At 32.7% G+C, this 19559-nt stretch overlaps 1 long non-coding RNA gene across 1 annotated transcript; it reads right to left on the bottom strand.

Annotated features, from left to right (window-relative positions):
• Positions 1-7809: 7809 nt before the first annotated feature.
• Positions 7810-18967, bottom strand: LOC109160888. Its single transcript, XR_002050824.1, has 3 exons — positions 18901-18967; positions 9472-9477; positions 7810-7825 (listed from the first exon to the last, which is right to left on the bottom strand). It is a non-coding gene; the product is annotated as an uncharacterized LOC109160888 (long non-coding RNA).
• Positions 18968-19559: the final 592 nt, after the last annotated feature.

Here is a 19559-nt window from a genome sequence, read left to right as displayed (position 1 = left end):
ATAAAGTTTAAATGCTACAGCCTATTTTAAAGGACTTTTTCGGATATTCTGGCCCATTTATATAATATTTTTATTAATTACTCGTCTCAATTTAACAGTTTTATTTTACTATTCATTTATTTTATCAGTTTAAATGAACTTTTTATTTTAACATTTAAATATATAAATCTTATAAATAATAGAAGATAAAAATTTAATTTTTGATTTAGAAGATTAAAATGAACTTTTTATTCTTCATTTATTTTCAGTAATAGTTTCTGATAATTTTTTAATTTAACATTTAAATATATAAATCAACAAAGCAGTTCTAGCCAAATAAAAAATTCAAGAAAATTAAATGATTTTAAAGTAGTTCATGATTTATAATCTTTGATGCTCAACTTTGAATGGTATGTATTTAGTCGAGCTAATTATTTGACCAAAGTTTATGTTAAATTTTATATTATATATTTTTTTAATACATTTTAACATATTCATAATTCATAATATATGTTTAACAATTATGCCAACTATACTTGGGATGAGGTTCGAACCTAAGACCTTATATAAATTAAGAGTATGTTAAGAATAATAAATAGTTAACGGAATATTCCGTTATTAAAGTTTAAACTAACGAAATTTAGGATTATTTAAGGGAAGAAAATAATATAATAGAGGGTAAATAAGGAAAATCATTAAAAGATACTAAAATCAAAATAATATGAACCATTCATTTTAAGAAACAATTAGTACCGACATTTTTTTTTGTTCCAGTTAAGGGCCTAATATTATTCGCTCTTATTAAATTTGTAGATTTGTAGATATATATATAAAGGCAAATTACTATTGATTACTGATTTAGTTTTCTCACTTTTTTCCATATTTATTTTACAATTAATCTTAAATTTCAGTATATGATTTCCCATTTTTGTTTTTACTATATACGAGGACGAAAAAATTCACCAACAATGAATGCATTACTTTTAAATTAATAAATAAAAATAAAAATTAAATTAAAGAAATTATTAAATAATAATCAAGATTAATCCAAGTTTTGTTTTTTCCTTTATACCATATTTTAAATTTATGAACCTTTAGCTTTAAGTTTACCTACAATTTCGTAACATGCATAATCGGTGCTTTAGTAATGGTTTTGTTTTTTTGTTTTTTTGTTTTTTTTGTTTTTTTTTTTTGCGCAATCAAAAACAACATTGATACTATAGCTACATAATCTTTTAACTACATACATGTTTATAAAATCAATACCTTAAGTCCGTAATAAAATGTGTTAATAATTTTCAACTAAATATCTCTTAAAATTATATCATCATCATCATGATTACATGCCAAATACTCAATTTATAAACATTTAGCTTTAAGTTTTTTTTTTTTTTTTGAATACTACTGAATCTGTTACAATGTAGTATATCTGTTCATACATACTTTCTCAACCTACTGAAGCACAAAGAGTCAATGCCCCCAGACCGAGATTTGAACCTGTGACCTCCCATTTAGCTTTAAGTTTATTTACCTCTAGATCACATATTATAAACTTAAAAACAGATTTAGAAATACTTGACATGATACATTTATAATTAACCGATTATATTCATATAGTTAACAAATTTTGTACCTACAATTAACATATTATGTGGCTACTAAAAAAGTAACCAAACGAAAGGAAAGAAAAAAGCTACACTTAGGGGATGTTTGGTTCATGGAAAATGTTTTCCAAAGGAAAATATTTTCCTTAAAGTGGAGGAAAATGTTATTTTTTGGTGTTTAGTTCATGGAATTCATTTTCTATGGGAAAATGAATTCCTCAAATTTGAGGAAAACAAAATCTTTTTTGGATCAAGGATTTTGTTTTCCATGGAAGATGGGAACAAAAAGTGATATGGTTTAACTATTTTATCATTGTTTTCTTTCTGTTTTTTTATTTTTATTTTTTTTATTTTTATTTTTAAATCCCATTGTTTTCTTTCTTAATTATATTACTCTTATTAATTTGTAGGGGCATATAGGTCTTTATACTCGTTATTCCTTAATTCTTATAATTTCAAATCTAACCAAACAATAGAATTAGTATTCCCAGTAATTCTTTTTTCATCAACCAAACAATGAATTCATCTTCGTAGTGTAATAGTTTTTCCATGAAATTTCAATTCCACTTTCCTTAAAATATTTTTCGCGAACCAAACGGGTCCTAATTTAAACAAAGTGACATGACTTTAGATCAATGTTGAAAAAATCGCTAGATGGCTGGGGACCGCCTAGAGCGCCTAGGCGGGCGCCTAGAATACCTAGGCGGGCACCTAGGAGGTCGACCGCCTAGCGCCTAGGCGCGATTTTTACAACATTGCTTTAGATCACGATCCATAATGCAAAATAAATTCTGGTCCATGATATAATTTGTGCAATTGAAAGCTAAGTAGGAAATGGAATGCTCAACCCACAAGGTTGACCCAATCAATCAAACTAGCCATTAAAATAAACCAACTATAACTAAAAAGATAGTATTCCTCCAATATCCAATTTGAATAATCATTATGCTACCATGAATGACCGATACAATGCCATAAAGAAACTACTACTTCTTCCACTAAAAGTTTAAAATAAAATAAACTCTAACAAGAAAGGGATATGGAGACCTAGGACTCCACATCATCTACTAAAGCACTACAACGTTTTACTGTAAACACTATAAACTTATCCTAGCTTGGGCATTATAATATACATATATGTATCAACACTTAAATTATAGTACGTAAAGTTTGATTTGACTCCACTTAAAAAGGACAATAAATTAAATTTCATTTTATAGTTTCGATATAAAAATTTCTTCATGTTCATTTATATTTCCTCATACATTCATGAGTTATACTATTTTGTTATTAAATTTATGTTAGACAGATCCAAATAGAATCAACGCACATTTTAAAATAGTGGGAAAAAGTACATTTAGCATCACTTAAAAAAAATTCTGAATATTTAATATAATAATACTAGAGCGTTGGTATCAATAATATTATTTCACAATGCATAAAATATTTAAAGTTTTTTGTTTATTATTATTATTTTTTAAAAAAGATAAAATAAGTATTGTCCTCAAAAAAAAAAAAAAAAAAAAAAAAAAAAAAAAAAAGATAAGATAATCCTTAGATCCTTTCGTTTGCCACTTAGCCATATATCGTAACATGGTCTTAGTGCCCGACATAATTACTATTCAAACCATTTTGACACTCTCACCTGCGATACATGACTAAATACTACTCCGTATAAAGGAGCGTTTGGTTCACGGAATCTTGGATTACCCCCAGGTAATAGGATTACCTCCTGGAAGGTAATGTGAGATTTTGGGAATGTAAGATTACTTTGTGTGTTTGGTTTGGATGGTGTAATATAATATTACATTGTTTGATTCAGGGTTATATTTTAGGTTATATGAATCAATTTACAATAATGTCCTCAATAATATATATATATATATATATATATATATATATATATATATATATATATATATATAGTGAAAGGTTCCCGTACAGATGTACGGTGGATTAATGTGCGTGAGATTTGTATTCAATGTGCGTGAGTGTTGTGCTTAATGTGCCTGAGATTTGTACTTAATGTGCGTGAATGTGTAAAATGCAGCAGAAAATATTGATGTCAGCTTCTTCCCCATCCCCAGTAGTCATTTGCCCCCTCCCTGATGATGATGATGCGGAGGCGAGCTATGGTGGTTAAAAATTATTGGAATAATACAACAGAAATCCACACTTAGCTGCTGTGCAAATTTTACTGTGCGTGCGTCATTTATATAAACATTCAACTGCACTGAAGGTAGCTGATAATCCAGAATCCATGGCCAAATTGAAGGAAGAAGTAACAAGAAGCTTGGGCGTTAATGTGCGTGAGTTTCTATTCCATATATATATATATATATATATATATATATATATATATATATATATATATATATATATATATATATATATATATATATATATATATATATATTATAAACATATATTAATTTCATAATAATAATAATAATAATAATAATAATAATAATAATAATAATAATAATAATTATTATTATTATTATTATTATTATTATTATTATTATATAAGGATTAGTTAACAAGGGCAAAGTTGGAATAATTCAAGGTAATCTAAGATTATCTAAAAAAAAAAAAAAAAAGAGTAATCACATTACCTTGAAACATTACCGCCACATCAGCTTTCAGGTAATATAACATTACCTGATAATATCATAACTTGAACCAAACAAGGTAATATAACATTACCAGATAAGCAAGATAATATAACTTGTATTATTATTTCAAGTTTATTTTAAAAGACCTAATTTAATTATAGAGGTTATATAGTTGAATCAAGAATTTAGATTAAAAACAAAAAAAATATAATTACAAATTATTAAAAATTTATTGATAAACAATGTTTGTAGTTGAAGTACTAACTCAATTCGAGTCATTACATATTAATATTTTTAATCATTTTGGATTGATAATCTGAGAGACAGCAACGTACAATTAATCATGCACAAAAATTAATTTCTTCAGTAGTAATTCAACATGTAATAGTGTTTGCCCTTAACTCGATCTTATTAATGGTCATTGCATATGATATATAGCATTCGAGGAAATTATCTTCTTTGAAATTTGAATGGTAATCGTGGATCGGACGGTGTCATTGGGGATATGATCCATTACCCCCCATATATGGGGATATGAACCATTACCCCCATATATACATTTAATATTTCGACCCTAAGTAAAACGACAGCGTTTCCTAGACTCTATTAACAATTTATTTTCCTAAAATGGCTGGCTTTAATATAATAGAGGATGGTCATATTTACTTTTATGGATAGTAAGAAAATCTACTTTTTTTAGTCTTGCCTATATAAAAAATAAAAAATAAAAATTAATGATGCTTTCTTTGTTTACTTCGTAAAAAAAGAAGATGTAGAAAACTAAAAAGTTTGATGTGTCTATTTAAAAATAATATTATTATAGAAAAAATTAAAAGATGTGGCATTATTATAGGTTTTAAAAGACAATTATTTATCTTCATTGATCACTTCGTGAATTGTTCAACTCCCTTGCTAATTAATAAAGATTTCACTTAACAATTAAATACGAAATGAATCTAGTATAATACCTACATGTCATATATTGAATATTAATAAATTATTTTAACATCAAGATTTTTTTGGGTATACCTAGTGTTTCTACTGTCGGATACAGTGATTCAGTTGATCTACAGATTTAAAGCTGCTTCATTCCCATTTTAACATCAAGATATTGTGCAAGTGGAAATGACCTTAAGATAAAGAATCAATGCCACAATGCATGAACACAAAGTAAGCATCATTATATTTGGTCAGCACGAGTAGCTCAGTTAGTTCGTGAGTAGTATATTATAGGAAATGACACATGGTCGAGTCATGACAGTCGTAGTGTGTGAGTTACACTCAATGTGGTGAAATCTTCGTAGATACCAGATACTAATTGTCCCATCTAATGAGGTCGTCGAGTCAGCGTAATTTACTCATCCACAATCCGTGTCACAAGAGTATGAAGGCTCATCCTCTTCATTCAAGGAACACCCAAAGCATCATCCATCAAAATCATATAAGCTAGTCTGCAACTTTGATTATGTTCCCTATAATCTATAAATGTGGTATTATATTAGTCTTAAAATATGAGATAATAGTCACTAATGCACTTTAATATTAGAAGTTGATATGAGAGTTGATAAGATTATCCTTTAAGGTGGATCCAACATAAAATTTGCAGATGTTTAAACACTTTTTGTCATACTAAAAAAAAAAACATTTCCGGCAGACTATGCAGTCCATACAAAAGTGAACAATTACGAATTTTTTAAACTGCAATTTGGATTGTTATGAATAATCATGAAGATTTGCTTTGATCCCCAAGAAATGTATGACTGTTTTTTTCACTAACCATGTGGTTAAGTGGTTAACCCTAAAGTGAACTGACAGCTTCTTGGTGGTGAGTAGTGGAAACACAGCTTTTAATTTGTTTGGTGTCTTTGTAGTGAAAACACCCCCCCCCCCCCCCCCCCCCATGTTTTGCACGTTTTTCTATGACATCTTCTCCATATATAATCATTACTAATTTTATTTTAGTTCGTACTTTATAGGCTATGTGTTAAGGATATCTGTGACTGACATATTTTGTATATAATTAAATCTAATTGCATTCCTTTTATGTAGCATTGTTAGACTGGTTATTACAACAATCTGCTAACTACTCACTATATTCTCTCCCTTGTATGTTATTTAAAACTGATTGTTTTACATCAATAATATCTAAGTTCATAATCTATTACTATGCAGGCTATGCGGGCAGTGACAGATCCAGAAATTTTTGTCAGCGGGGGCGAAACATTAAAACAAAAATGATAATTTGAAATAAAAAATGAAACACTTAAAAAGTATAGCCATAAATATTGTTGGATATAGGCAAAATATAAAACACATCAAAATATTATAAAACTATTCATAACAAAATATAAAACATAATTAATTTGATAAAATAATTCAAAAGTGAGAAAAAAGGGGCACTATTAATAATAGAGAACTAGTGAGAAAAAGCTATGTTGAAAGCATAAGAAAGGATTTAAACCTTAGCATTTCTAAAGTACAAACGCACGCTCAGCCAACTAGGCTACCTCAACTCTTGTTAATATTTATCTGTTTTCTTATACTTATACTAAAACTTGTACTATATATACATATATACATACAAAGGTTATAGGGGGTGGGGGTGGGGGTGGGGTGAGTGAGGGCAGCTGCCCCCACTATAACTCCGCCTCTGTATCCAGGTTGCTTCATGTTCCCAAAGATAATGGCCCTGTTCGGTAAATGGTTGTTAGCTGATAGCTATTAGCTGTTAGCTTATTGGGTTAATTAGAGAGTATAAGTAGTTGATAACATTAGCTGATTGTAGAAATGTGTTTGGTAAATTAGATGTTAGCTGATAGCTGTTTGATATAATTTATTTTCTCAAAATGCTAATTGAAAATGAGTAGCTTTTTGAATTTTAGCATTTTGGAGTACAAAAAGCTAATTAACCAAACACTTATATTGATTTTTAAACCAAGTCAAACAACTAACAATGGTTAAATAAGTCAAAATTGACCTATAGACTAACTATTTTACCAAATAGGGCCAAGAGATATATATATATATATATATATATATATATATATATATATATATATATATATATATATATATATATATATATATATATTTATTTATTTATTTAAATACAAGTCATGCATGTGTGGTACTTTTTACGAATAATAACAACAACAACAACAACAATAATAATAATAATAATAATAATAATAATAATAATAATAATAATAATAATTTACATTTCTAAATATATATTAATTTTAATAGCATTGATATATTTTCATCTTCTCATGTTTTAATGCCAAATTAGTGGATGACCATGATCCTAAATGATGTCATTTTATATTAAGTATTGATTAGTGTATCATATTTAATAACATTATCATATATTATGTTCATAATATTTGCTTTATATGCCCATAAACCAAACTTTAATGTACATAAATACTAAATTAAATGTATGCCATATGTATTTTCATTAATTCTATAGTAGGTTCATAATATTCATTTTATACATCCATAAAAACAAAGGTTAATGTACATAATCATTATGCTAGTGATGCATCTTGTTTGATAACATTCGTCATGTATTATACCCTTATTTTTTGGCAATCATTGAATAGCGATTAGCTATTTTTTTTTTAAATGCTCCACTGAGACTCGATCTCATGATCTCCTACATGAGAATGATCACTACATGGCATCTTAGCACAATATGCTTAGCAATCTAACAATTAACTAAAAATTAATTTTAATTAAAACTATATTAATGTAATTGGTTACACTGATAGCTTATACATTTAGCTTTCTTTCTTATACATTTACAAATTACAAATACCTTCTAATTTATTTACATTTTTCTTCTTAGTTTAGTTTACCTTCTAAGGATTTGTTATTACTAGTCTTTTTTTTTTTTTTTTAACATGTATATGTGTTTTGTTGAATTTTATTTTTTAATTGTTTTTTTAATTAACTGCATAATTATTTTATAGTATTGGTATATAAAAAACTTTTAACTCAAATCTTGTGATTGTTAAAAACATAAATGTAATATTTTTTCTTTTATATCTTTGAGTTTCAGCAAAATGAAGTAAATTTTTTATTCAACTACATATAATTATATATTTGATAGTGCAAATTGTTGAATGTTGAATATGATCGATGAGGATTATTTCAATTTCTAAATATATTATACGAATATTTTGTTAGAATAAAATACGATAAATAGATATAAAAGTCAACTTAATTACCAATTGTACGTTAAACTATTGTGGTTTTCTATTTATTTTGATTATGTAACTATCAGTGTTGCAAAAATTCCACATAGGCATTGATTAATCGGCACCTAAGTGCTAGGCACCGGCCGGCCACCTCGCATATCACCATAATTGGTGGTTTAGGCGGCCAATTAGGCCGCCTATGCTCCACTTAGACGCTAACTACCTAGGCATCCTAGGCACCGACTAGGCCTCCTAGGCGGCCGATTAGCTATTGTTTCATTCTTTTTTAAATGATTTATTTCACTCAAAACGACATCGTTTTGAGTAAAATAACACTAAATTATTCAAACTCTAATGGCATGTTTGGTTCATGGAATAGGTCAGGAATGGAATAACATTCCTTGGAATAGACCTATTCCGTCGTTTGGTTGGATCATTTTGTCATGGGAATAACATGCCTAGGAATGAGCTATTACCTTCGCAAGGGGAATAGCCATTCCTAGGGGGGGCCTTGGTATTAGCTATTCCCATGCCCTTGGGAATAGCTTTTATAGCACAAATATCAAAAATACCCTTTACATATTATATAATATTTATATTTATTTAATAAATATAATGTATTATATAAATGTATATATTTAATTAATTATAATTTTTATCTATCAATCTATCAATAAATATATATATTTAAATAAAATTATTTGTGTGTGTGTGTGTGTATATATATATATATATATATATATATATATATATATATATATATAACATTCAGTATATCATAATCATATTCATTATTATTATTATTATTATTATTATTATTATTATTATTATTATTATTATTATTATTATTATTATTGTTATTCTCTCTCTCACACACACACATGCATATATATATATATATATATATATATATATATATATATATATATATATATATATATATATATATATAACATTCAGTATATCATAATCATATTCATTATTATTATTATTATTTTGTATAAGGGTATTTATGTCTTTAAAACCTATTCCATTTCTATTCCTTTAACCAACCAAATACTGGAATACAATTACTAAAGTCTACTCCTTCAGCCAACCAAACAACAGAATACAATTCTTATTCTATTCCTTACCTATTCCATTCCCTGTGGAATAGCATTCCTATTCCTTCCAAATTTATTCCGTGAACCAAACGTGCTGTAAATGCTTTTTAGGTTAGTATTTAATATTTTAGTATTAACTGTTAAAGTATTAAATAGTTTATAATTATCAAGTCTTAAAAAATTTAAAATTTTAAAACAAATTTAAAAAAAAAATAAAAAAATACGGACACCTAGGCGCCAATTAATCGCCGCAAAGGCGCCCCGGATGCCCGAGAAGTGCCTAACGATTTTTTCAACTATGATAACTATACAATTATTTTTAACATTGGACTTTTATTTAGTTGCACAACACGCTTCATTTAGCTAGTTTTTTTTTTTTTTTTTTTTTTTTTTTTTTTTTTTTTAAATAGTGGAATCGTTATGATTCCACCCCAAGTGTTCAGATCTTTTTTTTTTTTTTTTTTTCACTAATTGATGTTTATATATATATATATATATATATATATATATATATATATATATATATATATATATGATTTCACGGATTCTATGAAAAATGAATACGTAACGTAACCGAAATAATGATCCACCAATTAATTAAGACTTTTTTTTTTTTTTTTTGGAAAGGATAACTTAATGCATTCTCCGAATGAATACAATCAGCAAGATAGGGAAGAGAGTCATCAAATCACTCTCCGCAACCTGACATAGAAACGACTTCCCGTGCAACTAAATGGGCAGCGCGATTCGCAGATCGCTTAGCAAAGCAGAAGTCGACTTTTTATTTTTTAATGAGTATTTAAACTAGATTGATTAGAGTCGTGGGATATGATTAAAAGGAGTCATTACCAATCCAGCCACTCCAATTAATTTTAAAAACATATATAACTTATGTGAGCTTTCCATCAACAAATCCATAGCAGGAAAGGGATCGGAGGGGATTAAAAAATAAAGACAATAAAGAGAATGGAGAGAGATATGTAGTGTAGAGAGATCTAACCTTTTCACAAAATCAAAAAGTCGAAAGTCAACTTATTTAGTATGCCCACTTTTAATGTGTGAGATTAAATATTGTAAATATTTTACATTTATTAAACTAATAAACTGAGCAAATACTTGCCAAGACCTTGTGGTCTAGTAGCATCGAGTTGGACTCCCTATAAGAGGTTGTGAGTTTAAATCTTAATGAATGCGGTATATATAGATATTGCATTGTAACAGAGTCAATAGCAATAAAATAATAATAAAAAAAGAGTAAATACTTAAGCTTTGAGTTGGTATATGGAAAATATTATTAATGTAATCATATTCTTATTAGTTGAGCATAATTTCCCTTTAAACCAGAATCCTCTATTGGATGAGACGGTTACACCCTCCACAACAAACAATAAGTAGGGGATTTCTTGTATTTTAGCTAGGCTTTTCTGTTGTAACAATTTTTCCCGCCTTCCTCCCTTTGCTCTTATACGAGCCTCTATTTGGTGTGGAAGGTTGATGAAACAGTTCATGCGTAATACGACATTCCTTCTTTCTTCACTCTGACTCCTTGTCCAATATGGTATCAGAGCGCCGCCGGGAGAGTTACGCCGCCGCGGTCGTCGGTGAATCAAGCCAGGGAGTTCAACTGGAATCACCGACAGATATCAATGCTCAAAGAGTTTCGGCTCCGCAGAGGAGCAACGCCGTCGAAGACCTAGACAATCCGTTCTATCTGAGCAGCAGCGAAAATCCTAACGCAATACTTGTGAGTCCCCCCCTTTTCTGGCATCAACAACTATGCAACATGGAGTATCTCCATGAGAGTGGCCCTTGAAGTCAAAAACAAATGGGGAATAGTCAATGGAAGCCTTCCAGCGCCGGATCAAACTCATAATCAATACAGTGCGTGGAGAAGATGCAATGTGATTGCATCTTCATGGATCTTGAGGTCTGTGATCCCATCCATTGCGCAAAGCGTTATGTACATGGATGAGGCAAAGTTGATCTGGAACGATCTACGTAGGAGGTTCTCACAGAGAGATGCGAATCGCATCTCATCCCTACATAGCAAAATGAATAATCTCACACAGGGAGCTATGACCGTTAATGACTATTATACCAGGTGCCGCACGATTTGGGAAGAGATGAACGATCTCAGACCACTCCCTATATGCAAGTGCACGCCGCGGTGTTCATGTGGTCTTGTGGATCAGATCAGGAAAGACAGAGAAGTTGATCAGGTGATAAGGTTCTTACAGGGACTCGGTGAAGCCTATAACTCTCTGAAATCCGGAGTTCTAGTGCTTGATCCCCTTCCGGAGCTACACAAGGTGCTGGTCATGGCCGAGAAGTTTGAGAGGCAGCTCCAATGTTATGAATCTCAACAAGTTTGGCACGGAGTTCACCCAGGAAAATGCTATTCAGACCCAATCTGAACAATTCAGTGAGCCGATAGATTCAATGGCTGCTGCGTTCAATTACTCTAATGGCAGAAGGATGAATTCAGAAGAAGGAGGTAAATCTATGGCTAAATGTACTTTTTGCGGCATGAATGGACACACCGTTGAAAAATGCTACAAGAAACACGGATTCCCCCCGGGTTGGGTACAAGGCTACAAATACAAAGGAAAGCAGCATGCTAATGCCACAGTTGCACAACCAGGACAGACCTTCACTCCCCAGCAGGTTCAAGGTTTGATCTCCCTCCTTGATCAAATGGGGCACAAACAGCAAGCCACTGGTGCCACAGGACACAGTCAACAGTCCACCAATGCAGCAATTCCTCTAGTTCCTAACTTCAACAACACGAAGTCTGGTAATGAAGGCAAGTTTTACACCTCCACTTATATTAATACTGCTTGCATGACATCGTCTAATTGGATCATAGACTCGGGAGCCACTGATCATATCATTTGTTCTCTTGCTTTCTTTGATGATTACTCTACTGTGACTGGTGCTATGGTAAATTTACCCAATGGGGATTGTGTGGCTGTTAAACATATGGGAAACATCCGGTTAAACAACAATCTGTGGCTAAGAGATGCATTACACATCCCTTCATTCAAGTTCAATATAATATCTGTGAATAAGTTGCTGAAGAATTCATCTCACTCTTTGTTATTTACCTATGGTCAGTGCCTTCTAACGGACCATGGGAAGACGACTGGCTTTGCTAGAGAAGAGGAGGGGCTGTACTTGCTCAATGATCCACCATCAGCTAATCTTGTTTTTGATAATTGTAATCAAACTTCTATGTTTTGTAATAAGGTTGAATTGTGGCACCAACGCTTGGGACATTTTCCCTCTAATAAACTGCATCTTCTTGATATTTCTGCTTCCAGTAATAAGAGCATGGCTTGTGACATATGTCATCTTGCTAAGCATAAGAGAAATCCCTTTCCCCTGAGCAAAACTGTCTCTGCTGCCTGCTTTGATCTAGTCCACATGGATATATGGGGGCCATTCCACATCAAGACTTTGAATGGAGAAAGATATTTTCTCACTATTGTGGACGATTGTTCCAGATTTACTTGGATAAAACTCATGAGAGACAAGTCAGAAACAAGGGGCTTAATCAAGGATTTTTTCAAAATGGTTCACACACAGTATGGAGTCACTATAAAGGCATTGAGAAGTGATAATGGCCTGGAATTTAACATGAAAGCTTTATTTGATGAAAATGGCACCATCCATCAACAATCTTGTGTCAACACCCCTCAACAAAATGCTGTGGTTGAAAGGAAGCATCAACACGTTTTGGCAGTTGATCGGGCCCTAAGATTTCAAGCAGGCATCCCTCTTGAGTTTTGGGGACATTGTGTGCTCCATGTCGTTTACATTATCAACAGGCTCCCATCTATAGTCCTTGATTGGTCAAGTCCTCATCACAAGCTGCATGGTAAGGTTCCAGATCTCTCTAATCTAAAAGTCTTCGGTTGCTTGTCATTTGCTGCCACCTTACCTGCCTCACGCCATAAGATGGCACCTAGAGGTCGAAAGTGTATCTTCATTGGCATTCCTGCAGGGGTAAAAGGATACTTACTCTATGATCTTGGTGAGAAGGCTGCCTTCATATCTCGCGATGTGATTTTCTATGAAGACCAATTTCCTCTTGCCTCCAAGAATTGTCAAATAGATGATGAATCTTCACAAGATTTAGTACCACCTTTGCCAAATATTTCAATCACAAGTCATGAAGATACTGACTTTCAACCAACTCCCCAAGAATGTGCAAAAAATCATAATCTGCCAGTGCCGCATAATAATCAAGAGATTCAGCCACAGTCTCACAATGAGCATGAGGAGAATGGATCATCATCTGATTTCAATTCGCATATATCCCTACCATGCAGGTCTGATGGGACCAACAATGATGCACCAGAAAATAATCATGCAGTTGATAATGCAGATAACACGCATGACTCTAGTCCCTCTCCTATCATACAGGCTAGACGTTCACTCAGACACAGACAACCGTCCAGCAGGCTACAGGACTATTATTGTGACAATGTGGTTCAAAACAGATCTTCACCTCATCCCATATCAAAGGGGATGACTTATGCTAACCTTGACTCTGTGCACAGAATGTTCTCTCTAGCAGTCACATCCACTTGTGAACCAAGAACCTACAACCAAGCTGTTCGGCACACTTGTTGGAGAGATGCCATGGCTTCAGAAATAAAAGCTCTTCAAGACAACAAGACCTGGGAGTTATCTGAGCTGCCCCCGGGAAAAGAAGTCATTGGATGTAAGTGGGTATACAAAGTGAAGATGAAAGCTGACGGTACAATCGAAAGATATAAGGCACGACTCGTAGCCAAGGGCTACACTCAACAACTCGGCATCGACTATTTTGACACCTTTTCTCCAGTTGCTAGACTGACAACGATCCGGACTTTCATTTGTGTTGCCACTTCTAGATCTTGGCACATTCACCAATTGGATATCAACAACGCCTTCCTACATGGGGATCTTAATGAGGAAGTCTACATGGTTTTGCCTCCGGGTTTTGAGAGTGAAAGGCCAAACCAAGTGTGCAAACTTCTACGTTCATTATACGGTTTGAAGCAGGCAAGTCGCCAATGGAATGCCAAACTTACTGCAGCCCTCATCCAAGTTGGATTTACTCAATCCCAGGCCGATCCATCATTGTTTACTAAGAATAATGATGCTGGTTTTATTGCCATTCTTGTTTACGTGGACGACATACTTGTTGCCAGTGCTAGCCTGAGTCTCATTACAGACCTCAAACAGTTTCTGGATACCACTTTCCGAATCAAAGACTTAGGTCCCCTGGGGTATTTTCTGGGGATTGAAACACACCAAGGAAAGGATGGTTTAAGCCTTTGTCAAAGGAAATACGCCCTCGAAATACTAGAAGAAGCAGGGTTCCTTGACAGCAAGCCGGCAGATACTCCCATGATTCCCGGGTTAAAGCTCATACATGGTGAAGGCCAATTGTTGCCTGATGCTAGTTCATATAGACGGCTGGTAGGTAGGCTTCTTTACCTCACAGCCACGAGGCATGATATTGCCTACGCCACTCAGCAATTAAGCCAGTTCGTCGACTCCCCTACGGACATACATCTTACAGCAGCACACCGGGTGCTGAGATATATCAAATCTGCACCCGGCCAAGGATTATTTTACCCCTCACAGACAGAGTTGCACCTTAGAGCTTTTTCAGACTCAGATTGGGCGGCTTGCATTGAGACACGCAAGTCCGTTACGGGCTTCTGCATTTTCATTGGCTCCTTTCTAATCTCATGGAGATCAAAGAAGCAAGCTACCATCTCCCGTTCAAGCTCCGAGGCCGAGTACCGTGCTCTTGCAGCTGCAGTGTGCGAAATTCAATGGCTCACATATCTCCTTAATGATCTCGCAGTGACAACTACCAAAGCTGCCACCTTGTTCTGCGACAATAAATCGGCAATAGCCATAGCCGAAAACTACGTTTTACACGAACGCACCAAACACATAGAGATCGATTGCCACATGGTTCGTGAAAAAGTAATGCAAGGATTAGTAAAGCTCCTATCTGTCACTTCTATAAATCAAACGGCGGATGGATTCACAAAACCTCTTCCCACTTCTTCGTTCCGCACTTTCGTTCATAAGCTCGGCATACATGACATGTATGCTCCAGCTTACCGGGGGGGGGGGGGGGGGGGGGGGGGTATTGGATGAGACGGTTACACCCTCCACAACAAACAATAAGTAGGGGCTTTCTTGTATTTTAGCTAGGCTTTTCTGTTGTAACAATTTTTCCCGCCTTCTTCCCTTTGCTCTTATACGAGCCTCTGTTTGGTGTGGAAGGTTGACGAAACAGTTCATGCGTAATACGACATTCCTTCTTTCTTCACTCTGACTCCTTGTCCGATACCCTCCACATTGGAAACCATATAATAATTACTCCGTAATTTTTAAAACACGGGCACACAAAAACCAAACCAAAGTGAGGGGCTCTTGGTGTTCAATAAGCAAATGTCTAGTCTCTGTGTTCAGCTGAGTTATCATGATCTACATCTTTTCAAATGCTCTATTATGTCAGGATGTGGAGGGGTCTTGGGGTTGGGGATTCAACCTTTTTTGGGAAGAATGTAATAAAATATCAGTCCCGAGACTTAACATAGTGGTTCATTGTCTAATTTGATGTCACGACTAAAGATGATAGTGTTGGGGTTTGAATCCCACCGAAAACATGAAGGGAAAAAGACCTAGGATGATGGAAGTTGTGGATTGAATCCCTTGCGCGCATGAAGACTAGGGTCTGACCGGTACGCTGATTGCATTGTACATGATATTTTAATACGATTTACCTCTCATGTATAATTTATAGATTATTACACAATAATAAAATTTATCCAATATATACCTCAAAATTACAAAGTAGTGGTGTAGGGTTTCCTAGTCAACTAAATGTCTAAATGTAATAAAGATTAGAGTTAAGTTAGCAATTAGGTATGTAATTTACACGTATTTAAAACATTTTTATATTACATGATTGATCCCCTTTGTTATTATTATTATTATTATTATTATTATTATTATTATTATTATTATTATTATTATTATTATTATTATTATTATTATTTTGTTTTTTGTTCTGTCCCTCTCTCTCTCTCTCTCTCTCTCTCTCTCTCTCTCTCTCTCTCTCTCTCTCTTAATATTATCACTTTTGCTTTTTGTGATCTCAAAAGATACTACTAACCTTTGGACAACCATTATATCCAACTTGTTGATGTTGCATGCCAAGAACAAAAAAAGAACAGGACTGCGTCGTACTAGAATCATATTGATGGAATAATATAATATGCCTGCCATATTATTATTATTATTATTATTATTATTATTATTATTATTATTATTATTATTATGTATAATAATAATGATATTAATTAGTCAAAGAGAAGAGGTCATCATGGTAAGAAAATAGGGAAGGCTACGGGAAGTTACAACAAATGACATTATATAAAGATTCCGGGATGCAGACAAAAAGGGGAGAAATATCAGATATAAAACCTTTTCTTCTGCATATATATTATGGATTCTTCCTTATACTCCATGGCCACCTTATGTATATATACTACACCTACAACTACTTAGTGGATTTCGGCTTGGCTTAGCCCAAAAAGGCTCGTGGTTTTCACCGTATTGGTTTCCACGTTAAATATCTTTGTGTCTGTCTATTTATTTATTGATTCCCCGCAATCATCACTTCATAATATTCATTTATATTTTCTCCATGGAGATGTTTATTCATTAATTGGATTAATTAACACGGACCCCCGGGTTAATTAATTCCATCACATATATAGGTATTATTAAATTAAAGTAACATTACTCGATTGATACCTAATTGACATGTACTTTGAAAGTTGAAAATAAAAACTATTAAGTTATTATTATTTTGAATAACAAGCAAACCTACCATCATTACTCGAGAGTGTATACTGATAAGTGATAAGTAAACGAATCATGTTATTGTGTAATTGTTTACAAACCATGTATAATATGATGGGCCAGCTTGACCGTGCATGAAGATATTGATAAGAATTGAACTCGTGATCTTTCTAGTTCGATAACCATTAACAAATATGTTTAAATGATGTTATAACCGCTCAAAATCCTCCTCAGTTAGAACTTGAGTTTACATGGACATATTCCACTACATCTACTGGTTGAGGGCTTGATTCCTTAACAAATAATGATCGATGTTTTCGTGGTGATTGAAAAGATGCATGAAGGATCAAAACCAAGTCCAGTCCTATCCCACGATGACTTTTTTTATAGCCAGCTAGCGATGTCACTACTGAAAATTATGGAATTTCCGACCACCTAAAAGTGATCTTAAATAAAGTCGAAAGTAAAAAGTGGTCGGAAATAGCAATAAAGGTTTTTCCGGATACCAAAGTGGTCAGAACAAGGCTTTTGACTTGATTTAAGATCACTTTCAGGTGGTCGAAAATTCCATAATTTCCAGCAGTGTGTCTCCATTGATTTGAAGCTGCCGTCATGTGTGACAATAATCTCTCTAAACTTCTATTCTCTAATCTCTCTTGATTTTCATCCCTCTTTGAGCCTTGTGTTCTCTACCTTAATCGTCTAACTGTTTCGGAAGACTATTGAGATTTTTGAGTTCCTTAGTCGTACGAGAGTTATCACTCTTAACGTAGGCAATTTTTGGGTTTAAGAGCTTCGTACTCTTTTTGGATTTCATCGAATTTTCTTTAACATTGCTAAGAATGTATCATATCAATTCCCAAAAAGAAGCATATATCAACCAAATTATTGTAACTAGATGAGGTAGAAGTTACCGCTTCATCTTGATCGTTGGCCATGAGGCACTAAGAGTTCATATATTTTTCCCATTTACTTATTTATCCTATCTTTACGTATCCAAGTAATTTATATTGAGATCGCTGAATTAATTCAAAAATATTACGTTACCTGGAATATATGTTGAATTGGTTTCAAGATTAGGTGGAAAAGTGGAACCAAAACTGATAATTGCATGATGACTTGAATCATGATCGCATCAACTGATGCAACTACTATACAAATCATTATATCGTGGACCAGGGTCCACAATACACTTTGGATCCTAATCCTAAACGACATAGTTTTGAATTTTAATTTTGTCGGCGATGTTTGTTGTTTAATTCACATTACAGATTTTTTTTTTTTTATTTTTACTGTAAAGCATGTGTTTGTGTCTTGTGTTATGCGTTTCTGGTCTCATGTTATGCAATTTTGTACCTTAAGCGTATAGGTTTTGTACCTGAAATAGATTAGTAGTTATGTAACACTCAACATATTGTGTGTTTATTTTACAAATTTATGTCTTGTATTATAAAATTATGTGCCTATAGGACATATATTATCTACATAAATCAGATTTGAGAATAAGTAAATATATAACATGTGTATGTGTCTTGTATTGTGAATTTTTGTGTCTTGCATTTTGAAATTCTGTACTTTAAGAGTATTGATTCTGTAACTAGAATAAATTAAAATTTGTGTTGAAATATGAAAAATGAAAAATTAAAGTTAAAACTTAAATATCAAAACGACATTGTTTTGATCGAGAGTTCATAATACTATGTCGACCTTGGTCCACGTTATAAATTGCCTTCAAGGACACGGCAGACCAAAAGGACGGTCCATATGTTTGCCTCGGATATATATATATATATATATATATATATATATATATATATATATATATATTAATTTTAATATTATTTACTTTTTTTTTTTTTAAGGATGGTCCATATGCCAAGTGGTTAAGAAACAACAATGATGGAATCTTATCACATATTTGATCTGTACCCCATACACATATGTCTTCCCATATCACACAACTGCTTAATTACAATGCTCTTTGTGTGTGTGTATATATATATCTTCAAAACTTTAAGTTTTCCTACTTCATAATGCTGCCAGATCAAATGATGTAAAAGCAGCCATGTAACCTGGAGGGTGTGGTTAAGTGGAAGGGATTCATTCATCCTTAACCAAAGGTCAAGAGTTCGATCATTAGCTTTGAGAATGGAGCAGTCTTAAATCTCCAGGCCAGCT

This window comes from Ipomoea nil, unplaced genomic scaffold (assembly GCF_001879475.1).
Source record: "Ipomoea nil cultivar Tokyo-kokei standard unplaced genomic scaffold, Asagao_1.1 scaffold2921, whole genome shotgun sequence".
Lineage (NCBI taxonomy): Eukaryota > Viridiplantae > Streptophyta > Magnoliopsida > Solanales > Convolvulaceae > Ipomoea > Ipomoea nil.
This window is presented reverse-complemented; position numbering and strand designations above follow the sequence as displayed.